The sequence below is a fragment of the Anomalospiza imberbis genome, chromosome 6 (genome assembly GCF_031753505.1).
Source record: "Anomalospiza imberbis isolate Cuckoo-Finch-1a 21T00152 chromosome 6, ASM3175350v1, whole genome shotgun sequence".
Lineage (NCBI taxonomy): Eukaryota > Metazoa > Chordata > Aves > Passeriformes > Viduidae > Anomalospiza > Anomalospiza imberbis.
This window is the reverse complement of record NC_089686.1, coordinates 18,227,144-18,250,022: the sequence shown is the minus strand read 5'-3', so window position 1 is coordinate 18,250,022 and position 22,879 is coordinate 18,227,144. Positions and strand designations below refer to the sequence as shown.

Here is a 22,879-nt window from a genome sequence, read left to right as displayed (position 1 = left end):
AAAACTACCGGTGATATGATCAAAAACACTGCTATGAAAGCTTTTCCCTGTTTTTAGCTTAGAATGTGAGAATGAGAACCTGAAAGATGTAGTGAATAGAATTCAAATAGTGAAAAAATGATGGTAAATAAATGGGAACAGCTGCCACTATTTAAAACTCTAAGAGCACATTTATGGCAAACAAGATTGCTTTTTAAAACTGTCAATTTTAGCAGGGTAGAAAGTAATGTTTGTTCTAGTTCATTTCAGAGTTTTTCATAACTAATAAATGTCTTGGCCATAAAAACTACTATTGAAACTAAACAGCTAACAGCCTGACTATCGAACAATAGGGCTACTTAAAAAGTTATTTATCAACATAAATGATTTTGCATAAACGAGACATTTTTATGCAGAAAATGATGAAGTAATATGCCACTGATTTTTATAGTGTAATACCCTGTAACTAATGGGTTTTCTTGAAAAATCATTTCACATTTCCAACAATTTTAGGAGGGAGCTAATGATTTTATATGACAAATGGTTATGCAAAATAGAATGATTTTGTGCAGTTAATGGCTTCATACAACTAATGAGTGAATACCACTCCTACAATTTTAGTGCACATTACTTTCATAGTGATCATTCATCCTAAAGATATTTTATGCCTTTTGTAAAATTTATTGTGTGCTAGTCCTTTGAAGGATATATTTCCATATGCTCATCTTGGTTTTCTGCATACTAATGAATTTTCAATATGGTTATCACATATTAAAGAGTATACCATGAAAGGCATTATAAAACTACTTTCTTTTAACGTTGATTTGATATTGATAGTCCTCTTAATTCACCTTACTGAGCTTTGTTAAATTAAGGTTCCGATTTAGCTCTCCACTTCTAAGCTATTTAGTATGTTATTCTTTCTTCGTTTGAGTTTTGCTAAGTTCATTTTTTTTAGAATAATAATTATAAAATGTCCTACTCTAGCTTCAAGGATTACTATTAGAATGCTTCATGACATCCAAGTATGTGCCGAGGTACAACCACTTTTCTGTAGCTAACCAGATCTTTATATTCCTTCAGTGTTTGGAAACAATTAAATATACTCTAAAATCTCATAACTATATTGAGAAGAAATTTTGCAAGATATTTTCCAGTTAAACATATGAGCAACAACTACAAAGGGATGTCACTTTACTCTAACATCATGGAAAAAAAACCACAAAGAAAATGTGTGATTCCACGCACAACTGCTTGGGTAGGCTCCTTAGTTTAACCAACCAGCAAGAAGGAGATAGAGAAAACGTACACGGTCACCAGAAAGGAGCTGAAAGGAACTAGTTCCTCTATGACAGTTGTCAGCAAACTTCCTCTGAAACCTCACAAGCCACGGTAATATTGGTGAACTTTTATCACTCTCATGATGGCCTGAGCAGACAAGGCAAAGGAGTCAGCTTCACCACCAGTCCAGGTTATGACTAAATCCCCTGCTAAGCAAGTAAATCTGGACCCTTTTCTCCCCAACACTGACTTTCTGTCCATCTTCCATTACCTTCTAATCTCTGTCTTCTGTTTCCTCTGCACTTTAATGAAGACTTGATTAAACTGACCAGTATTGTACATCCTACAGCTTTCCTCTCAAACACATGTGCCAAATGAAAACAACAGTTTATATAACTTTGCTGAGAACAGGTTTGTCCCATATCAGACTGAATGAAAAAGTCATGTTTTATACATGACACCTTACACCTTAACAATAAAATTTGAAAAAATCACTGATAAAGACAGAAGCTGTTTTTTCAACTTTTTAGCTGCCTTCTAAAACTGCTTTTACACTTGCCTTCCCTCTCTGGGAAAATGAAGTCCTGTTAAAGATAGTCAAATGTAAAATCTGGAAATTCTTCTAGCCCTCTAAAAGGAATCTTCATTGCTTTCCTCCAAAAATGATAGTCATTGGAATTATTAAAATACTTTGAAATGGTAAAGGAGAAAGGAGAGGATTCGTGGTAACAATTTTGGCAGCTACAGAAGATGGATAACCGATATTTTTAATATAAAATCCTTTAAAGATTTCCTTTGTTACGTCAAATCTTTTGCCATTTTAACAGATGTTACTATAATGTCCTCAAAATCTGGTCCTAGCTAACATCAATCAACCTAGGTTTCTGATGAAGATAGTTTCTACCTACCCTTGCAATATCTGCAGTACTTTCAAATTCTTTTCTTACAGTGTAAAGATATATTCTGATCAAGACTTGGGAAACATCTATATAGCCAGATTTGTGCAATTTTAAAAGCACTTTTACTGAGTTGTGGGTTGCTGTGCCTACCTGGCTTCTAACATCACCCTAACTAGACCCAAGCAAGCATAGGCATTTCCCATCATACTGCAGCACCCAGAATAGAGATAACTTTCCTCATAAAGCTCTAGACAACAGCACAGATATAGCTCATAGAAGTAGATATTGTTTTCTACCAAGCTCATTTACGAATTTAATTGGGCAAGTTTTATTTATTATTAAAATAATTTAAAATAAAATTAGAAAAAAAATTAACAAAAGCTGTTTATTCAGTTACTGTATTTCTCCCTGCTCCCCCAAGCTAATCTGAGCTTGAATCATCTCTACTCAGCTACAAGTATTCACCTGGGTTTGTCTTAACTCCTGATAGCTATGGAAGGAGAAGGATAAACTAAGGAGGAGGCTAAAAATGTACAGTAGGAGAATAACAGCTTTGAAATTTGAACTTTGTAGTGCTCCATGTCCCTTTTCAATAGAAAATCTGAATACTTAATGAGCCAAATATCAGAACTTACATATCATTGTAAAACCAAATCAAAGCAAACCAAACCTAATAACTGCATTTGAATTTTACTCATCACTCATACTTGCAGTAAAATTAGCATTGTGCAAACTGTATTTTATTAATTGTTACAAGTCCATTCTTAAATGTGTACAAGGAAAAATACTTTCCCCTGACTTTTAATAAATATTTTGTTATTTTAGTTGTCTCTAACTAAATATCACCTGGGAAACAAGTAACAGTCAAACACTTTCAATGCCTTTGACATTTGCCTACCCAGAAGTCAGCTCTTGCCACCACCCTTATTAGATTTAGTTACCAGCATGATGCAATCCTGCATAGTCCCCTAGATGAAAATTATGAGATAAACATAAAGAGAAGTTTCCAGTTTGTTAGGTGTTGGTTTTCATAGATATTAATATTTTAATACCCCCAATACAGTGTGCTCATTCAACAATGCAGATAGCTGAAAACTATTCATAGCAGAATAACAATTTGTTGTGGAATTTTCTTCTCTGGAAAAAGCTTCTCCCTCTGAAGGCCTCATTTGGTATGATTCCACATGAGAGCCTATGTAAGACTGATATATACAGCCCAGAGGAGATGCACAGAACACTGCAGGATCAAAGGAGGAGGCTTTACCTATGAGAATCCTTCTTTTCATTTACTCATGTTATATGCCTTGCACATTTATGCACCTTTATTTATGCACCCCGAACCAAAATAAACTGGCAGATGTGCATATATAAATCTTTGGTGGTCTACGCTCCTGAAAGCTCTCGACAGCATATTTTAATAATTATGCATTATTTATGACTCTACCTAGTACCAGTGGAAACTGAAGTAAAAATATGGAGGCATCTGATCAAATTTTTTGGTCTTGTTTTAATATAAATTAGCTTTAGCAACTCAAGTATGCTTTTTCAACAATTTATACATTTCATAACAGTGGAAGCTCAATTTTCATTGACTTAATTATGAACTTATTGTCATAGAATCCCAGAATCATAGAATGTTTTGAGTTGGAAGGGACCTTAAAGATCAATTACTTCCAACCCCTCTGCCATGGGAAGGCTGCCACCCACTAAATCCAGCCTGGCCTGGTAGACTTAGAGAGATGGGGCATCCACAACTTCTCTGGGCAACCTGTTCTAGTGCCTCACCACCCTCACAATAAAGAATATCATCCTAACATCTAACCTAAACCTCTCTTATGTTACTTTAAAAGTATTCCTCTTTGTCCTACCACTATCTGCTCATGATAAAAGTCACTATGCCTCTTTTTATAAGCCCCATTTAAGTATTGGAATGCTGCAAAGAGCTTTCCCTGGAGTCTTCTCCATGCTGAGCAACCCCAGCTCTCTCAGCCTGTCTTCATAGGAGAGGTGCTTCTGCCCTCTGATAGTCTTTGTTGCTCTCTCTGGACTCTCTCCAACAGGTCCATATCCTTCTTATGATGTTAAGGGGATGTGGGGAGTCAGGGACTCCATGTCTGGATGCAGCACTCCCACTGGGGTCTCACCAGAGAGCAGGGTAGAGGGGGAGAGTGACCTCCATGACTCCACTGGTCACACTCCTTTTGATGCAGTCCAGGATTCAACTGACTTCATGGGCTGCAAGTGCACACTCTCATCTTTTCCTCCACCAGAACCCCAAAATACTTCTCCACAGGACTGCTCTCAATGAGTTCTTCTCCCATCCTGTATCCTTGTTTGGGATTGCCCTGACCCAGCTGCAGCACCTTACACTTGGACTTCTTGGACTTTATTAGGTTCTCATAGGCCCAGCAATAGGTTTGGGAAGGTACAGCCACACTACCAGAAGGTAGACTAGTCCAGAAGTGACAAGGAACCCATGTTATGCCTTTGGAAAGCTATCAGAAAAGCTGTCTGACTTTTTTGCAGTTTTAGGCTCCCAGCTTTTGGCAAGCAGGGCATGGTGTCAGAAATTAGTTATTTGCTTTTGTTCATTCATTGGATCTTACCTATTTTAGTTTGAATATTGATTAAACAAGTAACTCAGACTCAAGAAACATTATTAAACTGTTGTTTTATCCCAATGTGTCTTGTTGGTGGTAAGTGCGTTCTGCTGGTTAAAAAACAACTTCATGTGAGCTGGTCAACAGCACAGACAGATCAACCTTCTTGTTTAAACCAAATAAAAAGACAGATGTTGCTTTATTACATGAAGCTATTGCTGCCTCATCCTGTACAAAGGATTGTAAAGATCAAAGAAATCTGCTCTTTACAATAAGATAAATGCCATAAAGGATGGAACTTTAAAATTTAATCTTGGAATCTGAAGCACAAAGCACTTGCATATGATACACATATTTATAACACACAGATTTATAGGTTGTAGTTTGCTCAGCCTTTGAAATTTTGGGAGTCCTATTATTAGCAATATGAAATCAATATTCTTATTAGAAAAATATGCCATTGATATCAATTTCCAGTCATGAATTCTTTTGAGATGCTCTAAATTCATTATGGACAGAGTTGATCTGTTTAGACCCACAACCCAATTCCCGCAAAGGCAAATTAACAGATGCAATTAAGAAAACATTAAAGAACAAATCAAGCACAGTTAGCCTTAGAAGTGAAAAGGCATGGAAGAGCATTCTCTTTTACTCCAGTGCAAGAATTAATTCCTAGAAAGTAGCTTAAAAACAAAGCAAGAGCTGCAGGGCACAGAAGAGAGTGAAGCTCTAAGTGCTGCCATCACAGGACCAGTTGACCTAAAGTGAGGTGCATGTCAAAGGCCAATTTTGAAAATCTCTTGAGTGCTTTTAATGACTTTAATTGCTTTGGTATATGCTGTTTCTCAAATAGGACTTTATTATGACTAATTATACACTTTGCCAATTTTTAAAATCCTACCAAAACTTCAGCAGGACAAAAAAATTGCTGAATATTTTCTTTTTTTTTTTTCTCTCTTAGACTCTAATGTAACAAATAGAGGGAAGTCTGACACAGAAGAGAGAATACATCTGGCAAATTCAATGATGAACTGCTGAAATGGTTACAAATGTCCCAGTCCTCAGTGCTAGCCATAGATATGCATGAATTCATGGCTGTTTTCTCAGTCTGTTTCTCAGAACTCACTTTCCACACTGCCTTTTCCACTCTCATGTGTTCATTTTGAGCCAGCCAATCAAAGACCCCAGATACCATCATAAAATGGAAAAGGGAAAAACCACTGGTGTGTTGGAAGAACTGGACAAAAGGTAGGTTTTGCTATCACTGAAGCTCTTTTCTATTAATCCCATCATTCTAAACTACCAGTTTAAAACTAAACTAAAACTAAAACTACCAGTGATTAACCATCTTTCAGGCAGCTCTTCAGACTGCCACCAAAGAGTGTCTGTATTTTCCAGAAGTGCAATTATATGCAAATGTTGTCAGAGTTTTGCTGGAGATAAAGACATGCAGAAAGCTCCTTTGTAGGTTTTATTTTTGTTCTTCCTGGCAGTTTTCATTAGCCTACAAGGCATTAAGCTACAGTCAGAATATAAGGAAAAATAATAATTAAAATGGAAAATGTTATGGAAAATTAATTGTCAAATATAAATTTGAACAAAGCCTGTGTAAAGGTTTCCTGATGAACAACTGTACACATTTTTTTTCTTGCTGTCACAAATACATCTTACCATATAAGTTGGGCTGAATCAATTGAATCCCAGTATAAAACTCTTTATTTCACTTATTCTTTTATTAGCTATAAACACAGTGTTTTCTGCATGTCTGTCATTCCAAAGAGGTTTTTTTTTGCATTGCTGACACTTTTTCTATGTCCTTGACTTTTAATACTGTGATCTTTTTTTATTTTCACAGAATCATAGAATACTAGGTTGAAAGGAACCTCAAGGATCATCTGATCCAACCTTTTTTGGTCTTGACAAGATGGCCTAGTACCCTGTCTTTCTGGATTTTAAAGGTGTCCAACACTGGGAAATTGACCAATGGGAATATTATTCCAATATCATATTGCTCTCATTGTGAAAATGTTTCCGCTTGTGTCAAATTGGAATCTCTCCAGGATTCATAGGAGCCCATTACCCCTCACCTTTTCCATGTGACTCCTTGTGAAAAGGGAGTCTCCATCTTCTTTGTAGGCACCCTTTAAATACAGAAGCATGATGATAATGTCTTATCTAAACCTTCTTTTTTCAAGGCTGAACAAATTCCATTTCCTCAGCCTTTCCTCTAGCTTCAAATCCAACTTATGTTCCTTCTCTGGACTCTTTCCATCTGTGCACAGATTTCTTGTATAGTGGGGACCAACACTGAAAACACTATTCCAGGTGTGGCCTGACAAGCATGGAGTAGGGAGTGATAATGACATCTTTGATGACCATCATCTGCTGGTGATGCTGCTGTTGATGCAGCCTAGCATATTCTTGGTTCTCTGTGCCACAGCAGCATGGTGCTCTCTCATACTGAGCTGCTTGCCCAGCAGGACCTCCTGAATAAATAATCCTTTATTATGTGTTCCCAGGTACACGACCTTATACTTGTCATTGTTGAACATAAGGTTAAGATTCTTGTTAGCCTACTCTTCCAGTCTCTCCAGGTCTTCCCGCAGGGTGGCTTTCACTTCTGAAGTGTCCATTTCCCCACCCAGTTAGGGCCCATTGACAAACTTGGCAAGCATACACTTGATCACGCCATCCAAATTGCTTATTAAGATGTTGAACAGCATTGGGCCTAATATCAATAGCGAGGGATCCCCCAGCCTGACAGGCTGCCACTTTGAAAAGGAGCCCCTTACCCCTGGGTGCTGCCTGTCAGCCAGTTCCCCAACCATCACACAGACCACTTTTTGTTAATATTCTCCAAACAGATTTGTTAATATTCTGCAAACCTCGCCTACCTACTAAAACATGTCAAGAGGCTTTTTTGCATCTGGATTTTTATTATTTACCCAGCAGTCTTATAATTCCATTTCAAGTGGACTACCAGTCAGTTTTCCCTGATTGTTATATTTTCTTATGACTTTTATTAATGTGTTGGTAGACAGAGCCCACTTCATATGTCCATAAAATTTCATTAGCTGTAATCCCTCCTGCAAGCTTCTGACTTCTTTTTATTGTCCTCAAGATATCCTACATCACAGCTCTGGGAGGAGTGTTTTTGGTCCACTGCCAGATAATCAAATGTTCCATCTCCATTATCTTTGTAAATATTGAATACAGACTGTACAAATGTGATAATTTTTCTTATAAATGGAATAATCGTGCAGCAGTTTCCTCTAACATATCAGAATTAGCTGTTCTCCATTTTTATGCATGAATGTGTTACAAATCTCTTGAATCTGTCTCTGTTCACATACATGAGTACAGATGGTTTGAGAAGAGAGCATATATTTCCACTTGGGAGTTCATTATGTTTAGAGAGATGTAACTCCTGCTCTAAATGCTACAAACATGAAGGGACTCCAAGCATCAGTGGGATATCACTGTGCAAGAGGGGAAAGGAAAGTAAACTAACAAGGCACTACACAGGAGTCCTTTATTCCCTCACAGATTTTTGTTTCCTGGGTAAGAAATCCAGTGCATGCAACAGTAGGTTAGTGTTCACCCCATTATTCATGAGTGTGGACTGCACAGTGTCTATCCAACAGCAAAGACTGCACATCAGTCCAGAACAGCCCTGGAGGCATCTGCCATCAGTTCTCTGGGCAAGCAGGGGACCTGGCTGAACTAATGGATGGCTGCTTGCAAAAAGCTGGCTTGCTCTGCTACTCAAGAGTCTGTTTTAAATCTGCTTAAAGCACTAGTCACTAGCTGGGACTTAAAATGGCTCTGCCAGCTTAACATATACCTTCAGAGCACAATGACACACTGTGTCACCTAAGGTGTAACTCCATCATAAACCACTGGAGAACACATCATATTAACTGCATGTCTGCTGGAAAGCAGAAAAGCTCCTGTTAGATGAGGTTTGAGTATTTTCTATGTAACAGCAGGAGAGGCCACATACTAATACAAGTTGCTCCTTGACCCTGTTTGATAGGTACCTTTTTTCCCCTGTTTTCTTCTTCTCTCCCTTTCCAGACAGTTCTAAACTATTTGGTTCTATGAAGAACTAATTTATCATGTGCAATCAGAAGCTTTATCATGTTCATTACATATAGGTGACCTTCAACTCAGTGATTACCTTCTGCTTATTTCAACCTTGAAAACCAACTCAATCAAGAACTGTGATCATCAGACAGACTAAAGGCAGGAAGCACAGTCTTTGCTAAAAGGTCATTCTCCATCATTTTCAATCATTTTGGTAAGCTGGTTTAGAGGTCATAAATAATGTTGGAATAGCAAGGCCTCCCACTAATTTTATGAAGCACATTTGTAATTATGCTCTTTCCTGCTTCTGGGCTGCAACTTTTCTAACTTTGTTACTTAACCTTGGACATTCTTAGATTTGATAAATCTTCCCCTTAGACAGGGATTAAGATTTGACAAGCAATGAAGAGAACTCAGTAATATTTTTCTGACCAATCTGACAAAAATCAGTAAAGTTTTATTTCTTCTCAGTGTTTAACTGTGATTATTCTGACATTTATGATTTTAACTGCCAAAAATATATTGAAAACCACATAGTAAACATGGGGAGAAAACATGGTGAACAGAGAGCTAGAAAGGGAAGAGTGGAGTCAAGTAAGATCTTGTCTTTAAAACAGCAGTAAGTAACTGACTGTGCATTTTGGCCAGTGTTCACAGATAGGAGAGAGGGAAGATTTTATTTTCTCACAAAGAGATCACCTTAAGAAATAAGCATGTGCTGACATAAAAAATATGTGGAAAAAGCATAGGAAGGGATTTATGTCTACAGAGAACATACAGAGAAGTAAAAGAATACAGAAGTACAGAGCTGTAAAAGAAGTAGAAAGAAATAAATTCACAGAACAAAGAGAAGTGCATTCAGTAGTCAGGTAACATCTTGTTGCATAGAATGAAAAATTGCTGCAGTGCCATTGTCAGCTGGGGAATTTAATTTTGCCTGGCCAGTATTACAATTTATGCAGTACTAAAAACCACTAGAAGATATAAAAACATCTATGAATGAAAAAAAAAAAAGTGATAGGTGTGTAAAACAACACATGAAAATAGCTATCCCACACATGGTAATTTGACTCTTTTTTAGTCTTCAATTTTGATACAGAAAAGTCTCCATTGCAACTGCAGCCAATGAAGGAGGTTAATTCAAAACATCATCCTTTAAGCCAGTGGATGGCATTCAGATCCACATCTGACTCCTTTCACTAAAGCAGATAATGCAGTGGTTTGAAGTAATTCTCTGATTGATTATGTCTGAAAGCTCAAAGCCCATTATCAAAAATGACAGAGCAGCAATTGGAATGAGATATATAGAAATTGTTGCAAGTCTGACAGACATGAAAAACACTGAGTAGTAATTGAAACTTTCAAATACTACTAATGAAAGGTACCTGAGATCTGACAAGCTGTTATTTTTCCAAGTCCAGTACTTTCTGGAAAGATTTGGAGCCACATATGGATTACATATTCTGTCTTTATATTTAGATTGGTTTATAAATGTGAAAAATTGAAATATATAGTTAGAATAGTCTCTTGCAATAATGTAGTTTTTCTAGATCAAAGGCTCTACACATATAAGTAAAAAGTTATAAAGGTTATAGTAATATATTTCACCAGAGCTGACAGATACTCTACATAATGGAGGCCTTAAAATTTTTGCTTAATATTGTAGAAGTAAAATATTTTTTCATGGTTATAGCAACTAAAGTACTACCTGGGAGCTCCTCCCAGGATAAGCATGATCAATATCACTATATTACTACCCTCTCACTTTCTTTTTCACTTTTTCTCTCAAATTTTCTTTCTTACTATTCTTTAACAGGCATTATTATAAAATTAGACCATCACATTACTCTATGCTGCATAAGTAAACAGAGAGTTGAATGCTGTATGGAACACAACTGGTCTGGAAAAGTTTCATGACAATGTGTTTTTCATTCAAAAACATCGTTTTAAGTTTTGTAGGTTCTTTGAAGTTCAAATTTAATTAATCATCTTTTGGAGTAGAGTCTCAAAGTGCTTGTCAAGACTCTACCTGACACTTTCAAACAAGAAAGCTCTAATTTTAATTTTTAATAAAACCTATACACTTCTCTGAACAAAAATATTATCCTGTATAGGAGTGATATTCTTTTTATTAATAAATTACAACATTTCATTGTAATTCAGCATAAGAATGTTTTTCAAAACTTATTTTGATGGACTGAGAATGTTCATCATTCCTATCTCAACATGTAATCTTTGAAGAAAAAATTTTCTCAGGTTAAGCTTTATGTCTGTTCTGAATACCTCCTACAGGAGCCAGGCTTCCAGTAGATCCCTTTCAGGGACTGTCTCTAAGATTTCACAACTTATCTGTCAAAGCAGAAAAGGGCCAAGAAAGATAACAGAGAGAAAGAAGGAATAATTCTCACAGTCAAAATAAGATTCAAATGGTATGTTGATTTTGTCGGGGTAGAGTAAGCTTTCTTCACAGTGGCTGGTATGGGGCTGTGTTTTGGATTTATGCTGAGCACAGAATTGCTAATAAAGAGATCATTTTGTTATTGCACAGCAGGGCTTACACAGAGCCAAGGCCTTTTCTGCTTCTCCAATTTACATGCTGGCAAGGAAGTTAGGGGTGCACGGGAGGCTGGGAGGAGATACAGCTGGGACAGGTGACCCACACTGACCAAAGGGATATTCCAGAGCATGTGACATCATGCCCAGCATACAGAGTGGAGGGAAGGAGGAGGAAGTGGGGACACATTTGGAGTGATGGAGTTTGTCTTCCCAAATCACTATGGGATGGGACCCTGCTCTCCTGGAGATAGCTGAACACCTGCCTCTCTATGGGAAACAGTGAATTAATTCCTTATTTGTCTTAGTTTGTGTGCATGGCTTTTGCTTTCCCCATTAAACTGTCTTTACCTCAACTCATGAGTTTTTCAGCTTTTGTCCTTCTGATTCTCTCCCCAGTCCTGCTGGGGGAGTGAGTGAGCAGCTGCGTGGGGCTTGGCTGCTGGCTGGGGTTAAACAACAACAAATGGGTAAAATTTTATGAAATTGTTGCCCATGGAGCTAGTCCATCTAAAGATGTCTGACATCACATTTATAAGCAGATTAGGAGGGTTTAAATGTATGGAACACAGCCTTTGTGTGTCTTTTATAAGTGTAACTCTAAGAAACCAGTGGACTCAATTACAGATTTACCAAATATTTCCCCTTAGAATAGCAGAGCCCTCATGAAGGCATTGACAGGGATATCTCAAGCTTGAATTTTATTAATCCCCTCGAGTAATGAGAACAATCTGCTTTCTTCAATTGCTTGAACTGAAAGTGTATTTTTCATTACAAAGCATGAATACACCTCCCAAGATAAATATCAGGATGATATCAGGAAAAAATGGCAAATTCAATATTTTTGAGGTCAGCAAGTGGACAGTTGGCTTATCATCTTACAGATAATACATGTACTTCTGCCTATCTCATTTGTCACACTATTAATATGGGGGAGTTTCAGAGAGTAAGATATGGTCAGAACAATGGACAATGTGAAGCAGCAAAAAGTGATAAAAGAATAACAGAGATGTCAGCTGGAAAGAAATAAATAGAGAATAGCATTTGTTGTAGCTGGTTATATTTCTAAAATAGCAGTTGCATTGGCAGATACTTTGTGTAGGTTGGCTATGAAGACAATAATTGGGCAGTTTCGTGAAACTGGTGAACAAGTAACCTTCAAGTTCTGTATGAAACCACCCAGATCAGATTTGGCTTCTCACAGCCTGTCAGAGTGATTTGGGAATTCAGATCTAGAACACCCTACAAAATAAAACAAACACAGATGAAAAACTTGTTACCTTTCTAGAAGTAGACTATGCATATCATGACTTCTCTTGGTATTTTTCTGATGTAATTCTGCTCCAAGCATGTTAATTCAAAAATTTTATATCTTAGTCTTGGTTTTTATTTTGATCATTGTCTGATCCAAATTAATCTTGAGAATAGAGTGAAACCACTAGAAGTTATAGAATTATAGAATAGTCTGGTTTGGAAGTGACTTTAAAGATTGTCTACTTTCAGCCCCTCTGCCTTAAGCAGGGACACCTTCCACCAAACCAAGTTACTCAAAACCCCATCAAACCTGGCCTTTAAACACTGCCAGAGATGGGGCATCCACAAATTCTCTGCGCAAAATATAACTAAACACTAGTTAATGTTTTGGTATAAAGCTTTCAGCACACGTAAAAACTTAGTTCTAAATGTTAACTTTAATGAATAAAAAACTTTAAGCAACTTTCTGTGAAATGTTGCTGAAAATGTCTCTGAAGGAACTCCACAAGAGTGGACTAGTACATCTGGCCATTAAAATATTGTGTCTAGGCAACAAACTTCTGCATTGGTACACTTTCCCATGAAATTCTGATTCTTTATCCAGAATAACCCAGGTTTGAAGAGACCTCTAAAGATCCCCTTCATGGAAGTCTAGATGAGATTATCTAGCACCCTCTCTAATGGCATTCTGAAAACCTCTTCTGATAGGGCCTCACATCTCTGGGGAGGTTGTTCCAGTGAATAGTTGCTTTCACTGTAAAAATATCTTTTTTATAGCAAGATGAAACCTCTCCCAGTACAACTGGTACCCACTGCCATCTGTCCTCTGTCTGGCTCCTTGTGGAGAGAGAGCTTCCATCCTCTTTGAAGCCATCCTTTAAGTACTGGAATCCTGATATGAGGTTCTGAGCCTTCTCTTCTTATTGTGACATAGTGATTCCCTGCTCTCTCAGATCTGCAACATGAATTAATGCCTATTAGAATTCTTTACATATACACATTGACTATATGGAATATATTGATATAATGCTGTGTACATATAGTTACTAAAACACCTGGAAAAAAAAAATAGCAAGAAAAGTCAGTTCTAACTTTTCCTTTTAAAAAGTACTGTGTGTTAATTTGCACATTGACATAAATAAGACAGAGAGGATTGTAAATAACCCCATAAACCTCTATGCCAAAAAATGTTCATTTTGAACAATGACTCATCTTTCATGCTTGGCGGCCATGCATAATTTTGGTGAAATGCATAAGCTATGTTACACACCAATTTGGGTTATCATAGCTGTCCCTTACAGCATGAAGATAACTGCCTCTCAAGTTCTTTCCAGGATAGACATTGCTGTTGCCAGAAATACAGAATATTTTGTATGAAGGTGCTGCACTTTCAACAGATATATTTATTCAGAGTCAGTTAGTGTCCAAAACCTAGGTGAATTGCTATGGGTTGCTGGAGGCAAAAACTCCAAGGCTCCATTTTCAGTTCTGGGACTGTTTCATCTGGCTTGGTTGAGGGCAAATGACTTGAAAATCTAAGTTTGAATTTCCCATCTGTGCAAAAGCAGATGATAAAACTAGCCTATCCCACAGAATGACAGCAGACATAATTAGTTAACATTTGCACAGTCATCTCAAAATTCTAAGTGTGGTGCTTGCCACCATGTCCAAAGGGATTTTTAAATAACATTGTTCAATATAAAAGAGATAAAACAGAAGTTTAAAAATTCCTGAAAGTTTGTAGGAAAGGGATCAGACATTCTCAAAAGCAAAGGTGAAGGGTGGAAAAATATTTTATGGATAAAGTTGTAATAAATAAATATAAGAATCAATTAGAGAAATCTGACTGAAGCAATGTACTAAGAGAAATGGATCGGCTTCTAACACATGGAGAGAAAAAGGGTTATTGTTTACTGGAAATGCCAATCTAACAAGCAAAAATTTAGTAGAATAGTTCTTCAAAGTCCTAAATTTAAACAAAAATTAATTGAAAGCATTTCTGTAATACAGTAAAAAAGACCTTTAATTCATTACTTACCTAAACAAAGTTTGACTAAAAAATAATTCTTTTTGTATCAGGCCACAGCTTACCGGAACAGAAAAAGCTTTATAACACTTGAATAATAAGGCAAAGTATTAACAGTTAAATGGGACCCAGGTGTGAATTCCAACAGGGAGGACCAAGTGGAAAGTTAATGAAAGGAATTTTAACTTCAGATGAGATGAGCTGCTGAATATCTCAAGATCAGCAGCTCAAATTGCCACCTTGTATGATAACAAACAACAGTATATTAACTTCAGTTTTCAGAGATCAGTTTAATAGTGGCAATTACAAAACCACAGTGCAGAATACCTATTTTCCAGCTAACCTTCACTTAAATTCATGTATAGAATGTCTTAAGGCTTAAGTAAAGGTTTACTTAAAGGTTTACTGGCATGCTAACCAGACTGACTATGTGAAAAACGATTATTTTCTATCCTAATGCAGGAAATTTAACAGTTCTACACATGAAGAACATTTTACTGACATAGTATCTCATATCTGAAAAGAAATATTGGAAAATTAATCAAAAATAACCCAAAACATTTTGGCTTAAGTGAGGTCCCCAGCATCACATGGCAGTGAAAAAGCTTGCATCATTACCTTTTTTCATGGTCCAATTACAAATATTTTAGTGCTTCTGCATCTCAGCAGTGCAACAAAGCCAATGTGAAACTCTATCCCTTCACTATCCATGAGATAGCTATTCACAAGCTAGGGCATACTTATTTTCATACACTTACTTTCTTCCTTTCCCAGATCAGTGAAGCAGTAAATAGAGAGGGGAAAAAGAGGTTCTCTCCAAACAGCATCAGATCAGTGGTGCACGAAATAGCAAGCAACTCCCTGCAGGAGCATATGCACTTTTAGCATATTCTACTAGCAAATGATAATCAGCCAGTTAATTATATTTAATTGCTCTCTGCATCAAAACAATAAATAATGAGAGAGATCAGTGCTGCTTGTTGGAGATTATAACTTGACATAAATGTGAGAAACAGAAGCAAATGAATAAATACTGAGTTCTTCAAAACTGAGTCTAAAAATAAATAAATAAAGGGTGTGTGTAAATGTTATCAATATTGGCCAACACATATCTACAGAGCCAGAAATTTCAGTTTAAAAAAATACCTTTTTTTTTTTTTTCTGAGAAAATTGCTGTCAATGAATCTGTGTGATGAAGACACTGCATGCAGAACTTTAGGACATGAATATTTAAGGGAAGGAATAAATTTTGTATGTTGGGGGGAAGCAAGAGAAATGGAATAGACAGAATAACTTAAGCAAAGGAAGGATGTTAAAGATGGCAAGTGTTAGGTTCCCAGAAGAATATAGAAAAGTCTCAGCAGAGATTTACTTGAAAATATATTAGTCAAAAGTGTTAGTCAATAGACTGCAGGGGCAATCCTAAGTGGAGAAAGAGCTGGCCCAGGTCGTACACTGTAGCTGGTCCATTCCAGTTTAACAATCAGTAGCAGGCATGATTGAACCCCACAAAACATGGATTGTTTAATTTATTGCAACATTCCCCTTGGCTTCTTTGAATAAAATTTAAAGTTAATTTTTTTTTTTTTAGTGCTTTTGTTTCAGATTCCATAATGGCAGTAAATTTCCATTGTGGTTGCTCTTGCAGCTGACAATCAAATCTGCAGCTGCAGAGAATTTTGTGTTTTGAATCAGAGAATTACTTCCATTTGCAAACTCTATATTGTATTATGTATTTCTTATTGTCTTCTATGCATATGTGTAGATATATACATATATATATATACACTTTAAAATACAGATTGTTGTTCATTATTTAGTAATAATTGAACCTTTGCATGAGGATCCCTTCAAGTTAAGTCAAAGTCAAGAGAAAAAACAGATAAAATCTCAGAAATTACAACCAGTTATGGTGCTGAATAGTGGGAACTGATAGAAGTTTCCATTTTTAAAATCTTATATATTCAAAAATGTTGTGAAGATATAGAAGTAAGAAATTTTTTTTTCCTGGATTACTTAAATTTCCCCAAAGCTGATGTAAATTTTCAGCCAAAATTCTTTGACTGAAAAGATTAGGCTGAAAAATGACATTTTTAAGAGAAGTTGTATCAAAAGAATTCATTAGAAAACTAAAACAACATTCATTTTCAACAAGATTGAAAAAGAACAATTTGTGGATAAAAATCCCATCTTGGTTTTGTGGTGAAGTAAATAGCACAAAACAAAAAACAAAAAAGTGGGGAGGAAAGGCAAAATATGCAACAAAAATGCCCATTGTGAAAAAGAGGTCAGTAATCAATCAGCTGGACAGAGAAACCTGAGGGAATTAGAGGACTTATGGATGGCATAATTAAGAATAAAAATCTACTAAAATACAATATGAAAAACAAAAACTGAAGGCATCCATGCAGCCTCATTAGAAGATGAAGATTGTAACTGCTAATCTGATGTCAGGTTTTTTCATAACTGCTGCTCTGTTTGGAAAGATGTTTGAGGTTGTCCTACTCTCACAGGTTTGGGTGAAAAGTTTTCAGTATAAAAGCAATCATCTTTATATATCCAGCAGGTCCAATTAACTTGAACCAAAGGACTTTTAAGAGATGACAAAGGAGATGTTCAAGTTACTGATATTGAATTTGGCAAATCTGCTGGGTTTTTTTTTTCACTGTCCCACCAACAATGCAGAGATTTAGTTTGCCAGTTAAGTGTTACAACTCTGTGACATTACATGCAACATGTTACCAGTGTCTTTGTTTAAAATAGTACTTTGTTCATAGTATGGAAGTACATTTTTTTCCTTCACAAATACATAAAGTGATATAGTGATCTTAGTAATGTATTGAAGAAAAACAGCATAAAATTCAAGAGATAGGAGCTGAAGCCAGACAATTTCTCATTTTAAACTGGGCTTGCATTTTCACCAGCAAAAATGAATGATCACTGTAACAGACTACCAAGTGCAGGTATGGATTCTCCATCTTCCTTGTTGTAATCAAGATCAGATACTCTTTAGAAAAAGATGGTTCAGTCAGGCACAAATCACTGCTGAACTCTGTACAAAGGTAAGAGCAGAAATACTACAAGCTCTGTAATCTAATGCAGATTTTTGGCCCTAAAATAAAGGAAACAGAAAAGTTCTGAAAGCTAAAATTTTACTTCAAAATTTAAAGGAAATTTGAAACTATTTGATTTAAAATAGTTTCAAATTACAGATTGATATAGTTAAATGTTATTATTTCAGAAGAGAATAATTTAAAAGCATCAAAACAGTATCAGAGTTAATGTTCTAATTTTAGTAAAGCATTAAAATCTCACAGCATACCAACCCCACAGCAAGGGTACTTGCAATCATGCAAATTCATGCAGTGTTCACAAAGGAGGAGGAACAATGATCCCTGCTTATGGCTTGAGCCTCTCAATTAAGCACTGGGCTTCCAGCTGCTGCATCTCAAACGGGCACACGCTGGGGAGCCAGAAAAATCACATCCACATTTTCACTTATGAGAAGGGAGCATACACGCCTCTGTGCACCTGCTCCTCCCTATTAACCCTGACCACAAAAATAGTGTGGGACTATCACTGGCACTGATTTTGCATGTCTTTGCATCAATTGTGCTGTGACTGTCCACGAAACAGCAGGGTTACAGGGTTAGAGGTGTTGCTTCAACACCCAGAGGGATAGCATATCATCAAGTCCAGAATCCAGCTTCTGTTTTGCAGAGGTTGCAATTGTTTCTATCCAGCTCTTTTCATGGGGAATGATCCTTAAATGACACCCAAGAGCACTAATTGGGGCTGGAAAAAAGTAAGATATTAACCAGACTCAGCAAAAGACAAGATGCCACATTTTCTTTTTTGCATTTGAATCACCTTCACAATCTACACGTAAAAGATGTCTTTTTCTCCTTCCCTGAGCTCTGCTGCATAAGATGAAGATGAATGTGTGAATTGCCTTGTAAACTGTTCTCCTAGTGTGAGGATCCAAAAGAAATAGAAAAAGCAATGTTGAAAGGACTGGGGCAAGAAGGATACCCCAAAACTGGAAAAATTTTTGAGGAAACCCAGTAAGATTTGAAAAGATACTGATGCAACAATTTTTTACTTTAATTTTTTTAAACTTCTTTTTAAATTGATTTACTTCAAAGCATTATATTATTACTAAGGAAAATATTATAGATCTTTACACAGTGTGCTACATTTATTATTACCCCTTAATTCTATTCTATTTTATTTGCATCTACATAGGGATAGTCTGCTTGCTTTCCAAATTTTAACTAGAATTTAAAATGTTTATTTACCTGAGTTCCTACATTTCTATTTAAATCCTATATTTGAAGCCTGTAATAGAATCTTGGTTTATGTCTGCAAGTAAACAGCATTGGTATTTTCTATACTGAACATTTTAGCTCTCCCTATTTTAGAGATGCCACTGAGCAAATAAAAACATTCAGCATACAGCACAACTTCATCTTTAATGACAAGTATATGCAGTATTGTTCACAAGCAAAGAATCCATAGTTGTATTGTAAATACATTCCTCACTACCCTTTAGAAAGCTAAAAGAAGACATACACGTATAAAATCAAGCAAGCAGATTTTGTGAATATTGTTAATATTCCTTCAAAATTTCTTAAGATTTGCAGAGGTGTTACTTTTTCTTAGACCTTCACATATCTGAAAGCATCATAAGCACAATCATTTTGCTGCCTCTACTGCAGGTCATTTTATTTGCTGTGAAGGCAGAGTCTTGGCTAAGGCTCTGGAAGGATGCTTCTGTACAGCAAAACTAGCAAGCTTCTGCTAAACTAGAAGCTGTACTCTTTTGTCCGCAGGATCTACAGCAGGGACTAAGATAGAACAGTAATGAGAGGTCCCTTTGGGAACCAGTCCTGGGACAACACAGTAAAGAAAGAAGGGGAGGCAAAGGACAAGGAATTTTTACTGCTGCCAAATAAGTGTGAGACCTAATCTGGCTCTGCCAGCTCTAACCCCAGACCAAGGAGTGTGGGCAAGAAAGGAGCAGAGACACCAGAGACAGAGGGACACAAGCATCACAGCCCTGTGAGAAATCATGGGATGTTTACCAGGAGCTGTGCCCCAGCTAAGAAGTCTGGCCCAGAACTGGGTAATCAGAGCTTGCTGACTTTGCAGACAAGGGTAGGTAAATTCAGCCAAAAACAGTACCCAGTTCAGGGCTGAGCTGGGGCTTCATTCTGCTTTGTGGACCTGGAACAGGATACCTACACTGTGCATATCTTTGCAACCTATTTTTATTACCTCCAATACTCAAGAAACTGAGAACTTAGGTCTTTGCAGAAACCAAGGTACCCATAAACAACCCATTCTTACACACTTTTTCAACAATGTCAGATGAATTGCCTAGTGAAACTAATCTGGTTCCTTAGCCCACAACTGCAACAGCCAGTGTATTACAGTACTATGGTCTCTGCATTTTGTCACACTCCATAGCTCACTGTCAGTGCTCCCACATACCTGACTTTTACCATAGGTACAGAAATGGCCTACGCAAAAATAATTTTTATACAAAAACGTTTCAGGTTCCATAAAAATTTTGAGCAAAACAGGAAAGTCCTAAAACACTTATACTGAAAAGTAGAGCTCTTTCAACAGATTATTTGATTATTTCAACACAAATACACTGTCACAAGAATCTTGGCAGTTTGCAATGCTCACCTTCACCTTGCTCTTGTTCTTCTCCACAGAACCCTCTCCTTCAAAACACCACAGTAATTTGCCCTTCAACAAACACTCTTCCCCAAAGATTTAGGTTCACAATAGATCAGATGACACAGCTCTAATCAGGAGATCTTGTTTCTAGAGCATACTTGGGATTCAGGAGTCAGCCAGTGCAGTTCAATGCAGTATACATATTTGTTTCTTGTTGAAACAAAACCAGTTCTTCACCCTTTCTACTCATCCTAGTTTCTATACTTCATGTTTGCTGGTTTCATAAAACTTAGAAAGTCATTAGTCATATGAGTTAGTCATACTCAACATCACTTTTATACTTTTAGTTGCTCAGTAACAATAGCAGTTAATCAATTAAATTGCATAACAGTACTCCATTTGGTACGCATTATATGCACCTGGTGTTCAAAACTAATTTTCCAAGTCAAGGCAATGAATGAATTTCATAGCATAATGACATTTATAAAACCAGGTTAGTGAAAGCTGCACTGTAAAAGTGTTCAGCAGTGCAAATTTTGATAAATAGAAGACTTAAATCAAGTCCCAGCACAGTGTATAAAAGGACAAGCCCAAATTAATGGGGCAAGTTCTCTCAATAAATGAGGTGTGATTCCATGGCCGATGGGCAGATGTTCAAATATTCCACCTGCTGCTTTGCCAAAAAAATGAAATACCCATGTACTAAGGTTTAATATAAATGTCAGTAATGTGCAGCAAAGCCAAGATCCTGATGAGAAAACAGTTGTCCAAATCCCACTGTTTCTGTAATTAAACATTCAAAAATCAGAGAAAAAATATTCCTCTCTAAATAGGTAGTTTTAACTAAAAGTTTATGTACATAGAAAAAGGTTTTTCTCATAAACCACAGTCCCATATTCTTGGTTTACCTTCTTTATACTGCAAGCCTTAGACCTCATTTTGTTCCCTTGTCCACATATTTCCAACCACTCATAAAACTGAAAGCAAAGACTAAGAACTACTACTCAAGTAAATAAATAGTCTGTGACATCACAAAGTCAGAAGATTTTTTTAGATGGCTTAAGCCCTTGTTGGCTAATCCTGCAAAGCAGAGTGCTGGAAACCATGGAAAAATCCACGGTAATAATTTCTGTTAAAAAAAAAAAAAAAAAACAATAAACAACATGGAACCCCTCAAGACTTGAAACAATGAGAAATTGAGAAAAAAAACCAAAACAGACCAGTAGGAATAGTATTTCATTTACTGTCTAAGGTTATAAGCATGCAGAAATGTCAATCACAATCTGGAAGGGTTGGGGGTTATTTTCAAAGCTAAATGGATATTTCATTCCTGAGATAAAAAGTGTCCAAATCTCAGATATAAGACAAACATTAGAAACCGATATGCAAATGTGGATAATGCCCCTAGGAGTGAGTGACAGTTGTGAGACAGCTGCTCATTATCAGAAAGATAAAAGTCATTCAAAGCAGCAGAACAATTGATCAAACCCATCAAATGACAGAGACCTCAAACTCCTAATGCCAACTCGCTTTGACGTTTTGAAAATCAGTGAACAAATGTGAAAACATTTCATTTATTTCTAGGTCTTAGTGAAAACACAGACTGCACTCCTAGTAGTTTCCAAAGCATCTAACTGTCCAAATCTTTCTTAAGTTAGTTCTAAAATGTTACATAATTGCACATCACATGCTTGCAGAATAGACTTACTCATATAGTATCTAGCTGAAGGGCAGCTCCCATATGCTTGGTTCAGACATCTGTGTAACACTGAAACAAATGAAGGTAATTACAATGACAAACTAAGTAACACAACTTGCCTTCCGACAAAGCTATTCTTCCCCTCTTTGCTCGCCAGCCCTATTTAAGTTCACAGGAAATTTGCCACCTGTGGGACTGAAGCACCTGAATGCCATCAAAACCAGTGGCAGACTGTAAGCAAATTACCACAACCTGCTTCTTTGGAGAGAGAGCCTTTGGAAATAACCCAATTGAACCTCTCCAGTGAGTTGGTTTGCACTTTCATCAATCAGATCTCTGCTGTTTTCAGCCTTTTTTGCCTGTATGTCTTTTCTTTATTTCGTCTTACATTTTGGCCAGTACTCTGGTTTTCAAACCAGTTCACATGCTTGCATAAAAGCCATGCAAAGGAGAACAAACTCTTAACAGACATATTGTCCTAAGATTTGCAGAAATCATACACCAGTAATCCTAGTGAGTATTGGGAACCAGAGCAGAACGTTGGAAACATCATAAGGAGTTCAGCTTATTGGAGATTATGCCTTACCTTTTCAGCCATTAGTACCTTCAGCTTCTGGTTACCCCTCACTTTTTAGCTGGTGGTGTGTTCAGCCTCTTCGTTTTTACAGTTATTCTAGATCCCATTCATTCAAAATGACATGAATAGTTTTATTTCTTCCTTAAGTTAGAATAATTTTCACTCTGTGGTCAGAATGGTCTTCATTAACTCGACACAGCACTGGTTTTCTATAGGCAATTATTTTTTTTTTTCCTT

The 22,879-nt window shown here is 36.7% G+C and overlaps 1 protein-coding gene and 1 long non-coding RNA gene across 2 annotated transcripts in view; one reads left to right on the top strand and one right to left on the bottom strand.

Moving 5' to 3' along the window:
* Positions 1 to 22,879, top strand: part of GPR65 (G protein-coupled receptor 65) — a 452,137-nt gene that overhangs the window by 166,834 nt on the left and 262,424 nt on the right. The window lies entirely within an intron of this gene.
* Positions 9,925 to 21,145, bottom strand: LOC137475405 (uncharacterized). The gene is made up of 3 exons (XR_010999870.1): positions 20,373 to 21,145; positions 11,750 to 11,844; positions 9,925 to 11,668 (listed from the first exon to the last, which is right to left on the bottom strand). It is a non-coding gene; the product is annotated as an uncharacterized lncRNA (long non-coding RNA).